Source organism: Echinops telfairi, unplaced genomic scaffold (genome assembly GCF_000313985.2).
Source record: "Echinops telfairi isolate 266 unplaced genomic scaffold, ASM31398v2 ScPeMD7_7468;HRSCAF=8506_0, whole genome shotgun sequence".
Taxonomy (NCBI): domain Eukaryota; kingdom Metazoa; phylum Chordata; class Mammalia; order Afrosoricida; family Tenrecidae; genus Echinops; species Echinops telfairi.
Window position 1 is genome coordinate 6,802,570 of NW_022111369.1, and position 5,126 is coordinate 6,807,695.

The window sequence follows — 5,126 nt, forward strand, 5'->3', positions numbered from 1 at the left end:
GTCCCGTTGTTTTCTCCTCCAGATTGTTCATCCAGCCTGTATATTTGTTACATTGCTACTAAGGTTGCTAACTTCAAGGTCAGCAACTTGGAACCACCAGGCACTCTGCAGGGGAAAGATGAGGCTTCCTAGTCCCATAAGAGTTATAGTCTCAGAACCTCACAGGGGCCATTCTACCCTGTGCTGTAGGGTCTCTATGAGTCAGAATCCACTTGATGGCAGTGAGTTTGGTTTGGGTCCATTACATGCAGATGCCTTCCTCCTCCTCCTCATGCTCTTTCCCCTCCCCTCCCTGCTTTCCCCTTGTTATTTCTGTTCTTCTCCCCAGCCCCCACCTCCCTTTCTGGTTGAAGCAGGTAACATCCTGACCTCTCTTGCTGATCTGCTGGCATCGAGGCTCTATTGAGCTCCTGGTGAATGCACTCAGCAGTGTTGAGTATTTTCAGAGATGGCTATTGTGGGGCTGCGACGTATTGCACATGTTCAGAGAAGGGAAATGGTGAGGCATTGCAATATAAGGGGAGTGGATTTGCTGAATTCCCTCCCCCCTGGTTATTCAGATAGGGATCTCCATTCTTTTGTTACAGTCCATCTTGACATTGACTCTTCTCCACCCACATCAAGAAGTACCTGGGGCAATTATTGTGAATAAATGCCAAGAATAATTAATATCTGGTCACATTTGTAAAATAACAACAAGAATAAAAATAATAAACACTTCATGTTTAAGACTAGGCAACATGGGAACAAGCTTACGGCTGAAGAGTTTTAGGTTTGCCAGGGCATATAGCCATTTGTGTCTGTGTACGTGGCTGCAAGATATTCCAGTTTTCTGGTTCCACATTATACTATATGCTTCAGGCACTGCCACGAAGTCTATTCCAACCCATAGTGACCCGCTAGGACAGAGTAGAACTGCATAGGATTTCTCAGGCTGTCAATCTGTATGGAAGCTGAAAGCTACATCTTTCTCCCTGGTGGGTATGAACTGCCGACTTTGTGGTTAGCAGCCCAAATGCTTAATCCACTACACCACCAGAACTCCTGATCACATGGTTGGCTTTGAATAGTATCCAACGACGTTTTCCAGTTGAATCAATTTCTGAGATGATTAGCTCTTATGCACATTTTACCCTCTTGGAATCATACTTCAATTACTTGCCTGCTCTCTCTTCTCTGTGTGTGCCATTTGAATGAGATTGCCCCAGATGTAACTCTGTCTTGTTTTCACTCGGCAAATAGCCCAAGGATCAACACTGTGCCATCTTGGAGAAATCATTTGTAGAAGTAGACAAAGGACTCACTTGAAGTTTCATTCTACACGAATCCTTTTTCTCTCATATAAGACGGGGATGCCAGCTTAGTTCTGGGGAGTCCTCATCAATGAGTGGATTTGTATCACGATATCACTCAATGCTAGAATTGATAACCAACATCATCACACCATCTCAATAGCAGTTTTAAAAAGTATCGTTCGATAAGTAGGCATTTTTGATATTACAACTGTCGCTTGTTTACTTTTCTTTTTTCAACCCACACATCTGAACTATGGGAACCTCATACTGAGCTGAAAAATCCTCTATTCTATCAATAAATATGCCTGCAGCTCAAACCTTTCATTAATTATGTTGGGCTAATGTTCAAGTTTTAGAAGCTGACAGGAGTCATGGTGGTGGATTTTATTAATTTCTGAGACGGATTCTATTGCTTTCTTATCAGTTTTAGCTTTTATGATGCTATAAGCATAATTGCAAAGCCATGATTTTATTTTAAGAGTTTGCTTATTGGACTCCCAGAATTATATATAGCTATGGCTCCTGGTAACAATCTCTAATTGACATTAGACTGCAGAGTGCCTATGAAGCAAAACAAGACAATTTTTTTTAGTTAGGGTTAGAGGTCAAGATCAGGGTTATAGTCTCTGGCCATGGTTAGAGATCACTCTCAGGTCAAGGGCCAGGGTCACCAGCCAAGGTTAGAGAGCGCTCTGCTGACTGGGGCTTGATGGGTGGCTGGTCGGAGGGGTCAGCCTGGTCCCGGCTGTGGTCAGGCCTTCTGGAGCAGGGCTAAGGGGACAGCTTTCCTCGAAGGTCTCAGCAGATGCAGAATCGTACTCGGGTGTGTCCGCATACAGTGTGCACTGTCCCCAGGGTGCTCCCCCTGGCACGCAGTCCCACTCCCATCGGGAATCTCATGGGGGCTCTCATTGGTCGGAGAAGGAAGGGCACCACGCAGACCAGGACTGCGTGTGGGAAGGTGGGAGGGGAGGGTCCCGGTGGATGTCCGGGTCGGGCAGGCAGGGCCCTGCAGGAAGTGATGGGCCGCTGTGTTGCAGGGAGGCCTACCCCAACTGCACAGTTCTGGAAGCCCACCCCTGTTACAACGTGGCTCGCCTTATGTTCCTGGATGCGGAGAGGTACTGGGGCACATGGGTGGGAAGCGTGACTCCCAGGGTGCCCAACCCATGGTGGAGGGCGTGCTGGCCCCCACCCAGGAACCTGGTTCCCCTCTCAGGTGGTTTCTAGAACCTTTAGCATTCAATTCCGCCTGTGGGATTGCCTGTTCATTTGGCTCTGCCAAGAGTAGAGCCTGAGTGAGTGTCTGTCTGTTCTAAGCGGAGGAGGAGGCCTAAGACAACAAGGCAATTTTTATGAAGAAGGATAATAGTAGGAAAATATACTCATTTGGAAGTGGGTCTTAACCTCTATTCATTGGCAGGGAAGTTTGAAGGAAGGTGGGGAGCTGACGACAATGACTGAAAGAAAGATGAAGTGTTGTAAAATTGATTGTGGAAATGATTGTACAATTTTCAGTAATATGATTGAACTATTGAGTGGCATTATGTGAAATATATCCTGATAATACTTTACAAATAAATAAAACTAGCTATAAAACAAGTAAATCTGAAATATTAAGGAAAGTAAAAAATTAAACAAAATTTTTTAAAAGTTCAAATGAGGCCAAGGAAAGTAGCACAAATAATCTTTTATTTTCTTTCCTTAACGTTTGCTTTTTTCCTCTTTGTACACCTGTTCATCTTGCATGTCTATTTATACATCCACTGTGGATGAGTGTTATCGCAGGCTTGTGCATAGAATAGTATTAACCTCCAGTGCTTTTAACTCTTGTACCTCTCCCCGTGTCTTCCCGCGCCTTCCTGATTCTTTGCCGATGTCTCTGTTGTTATAGATTGCCTTCCTCTTCATCCGTGTGAATACAGCACTGTGGGTTAGGTGATGGGCCACTCACAGCAAGGCCAGTGGTACAAATCCAGCAGCCACTCCTCAAGAGGAAAATGAGCTGTTTCTTCCTATAAAGATTTACAACCTCGGAAATCCTAAGGAGTGGTTCTACTCTGCCCTGCTGCGAGTGGAAATTGACTCAGAGGCTGTGCATTTGTTTGGCTTGGCATTTCCCTCTAGTTATCGATTTAACCTTCCTCCCCCTCACACCCCTAGTAACCACCAAAGAATGTCTCATTTGTGATTTATTTATTTTTTAATAATAATGGTGTCATACAACATGTGTCATTTTGTGATGGACTCATTTCCCTCAGTATCACGTCCTCCATGTTCATTCCCTGTTATAAAGCACTGGCAAATTGGCTTTTTGCATGTAGGAAATAATGGTAGTGCTTGCCTACTAATGGAAAAATGCTTTACATTGTCCTCATTCTGGGCATTTTGGGTGAAAGACCCAATTCCTAGAGAAGGACTCCATGCTTGAAAAAGTAGAGGGGCAGCAGAAAAGAGGAAGGCCCTGGACAAGCTGGACCTTCACCGTGGCTGCAACAATGAGCTCAAACATCAGAACACGTAGAAGGAGGGTGCAGGACCCAGCAATGTTTTGTTCTATGTTCTTAGGGTCACTGTGAGTCAGAACCAGCTCGGCACTTAATGGCAAGAACAGCACATTATCAAAGCGGAGAACTAAGATAATTGAGACAATAGTGGTTGTGATCTGAGGGGTATAAGAATCTGGTTTGACTATCTATGGAGCCCTGGTGGCATAGAGGTTACACATTGGGCTGCTGACCACACTGTCAGCAGTTTGAAACCGTTAGCTGTGCCCCGGGAGAAAGACAAGGCTTCCTACTCCCAAGAAACAGCGACAGTCTCAAAACCCCCCAGGGGCAGTTCTACCCTGACTCACTGGGTTGCTATCAGCTGGATGGCTGTGAGGTGTTTTGTTTGTGTTTTATTATCAACCACAATTACACCTTTCAGACAATTGCTCAGACCGTGGCTCCTTTCCTACATATTTTCCCTCAGCTTATCTCCAATTGAGTCCTGATGCCACTACCACATCCGTTTTCTTGAATCCATTTTCTTTGCTCCTCCCCGGCTCTGAACCTCAGTGTCTGTTCGCATTCTCTCTAGCCTTGGTTCCTGAAATAGCTTCTAACTTGTCGCTCTCAGCCTCTAATCCTTGGTTTTGAGACAAGAATGCAAACCTGATCTTGATAATAGCTTTCATAAAACTCTAGATGCTGACCCATTGTCTTCAGGGTAAAGTCCTCATTGCTTAAGAGGCATATTTAGCCCTTTCTCACCTGGTCACTATCTTTCCCTCCAACCTCACTGCTAGCCACTCCTTCCCCAAAGGACTTGGAACTTTTGCAAATTTCCCCTGCTTTTTCACACGCTGTTTCCTCTATCAGGATCATTTAGTGCCTATGTCTCTCCCATTTTCCCCATCTTGGCAACAGTGCTGCCCAACTAGAGAGGCAGACTCAAGAGAATGGTTCTATTCCTTACTCTGATGTTTTCCTAAAAGCTTTTCCAATGTAAATGAGCTCCTAGATTTGACCAAAAAACCCCAACAACTCCAAACCCATCTCATTACTATTGAGTCGATGCTGACTCATAGCAACCCTAGGTTGGCAGGCGCTCAAAAGACACAGTGATCGCAATAATATGTTCAAGTCTCCCAAACACCCTAAAGGTGGCAGGGGCCTGGGTACCATGTTGTTCTGTTGTGCACAGGGTTGCCAGGAGTTGACGCAGACTCAGAGGCAGCTACTAGCAACATTGACTCTCAGCTTGAAGAGGACCAAGGCCATGTTTGTCCTCTTAACACCTTGGTAGCCAGAACCTAACAGCACCTGACACAGCAGAGATGTTTCA

The 5,126-nt window shown here is 45.2% G+C and overlaps 1 pseudogene; it reads right to left on the reverse strand.

Moving 5' to 3' along the window:
• Positions 1 to 4,666, reverse strand: part of LOC101642449 — a 6,938-nt pseudogene extending 2,272 nt beyond the window's left edge.
• Between the last annotated feature and the right edge of the window lie 460 nt (positions 4,667 to 5,126).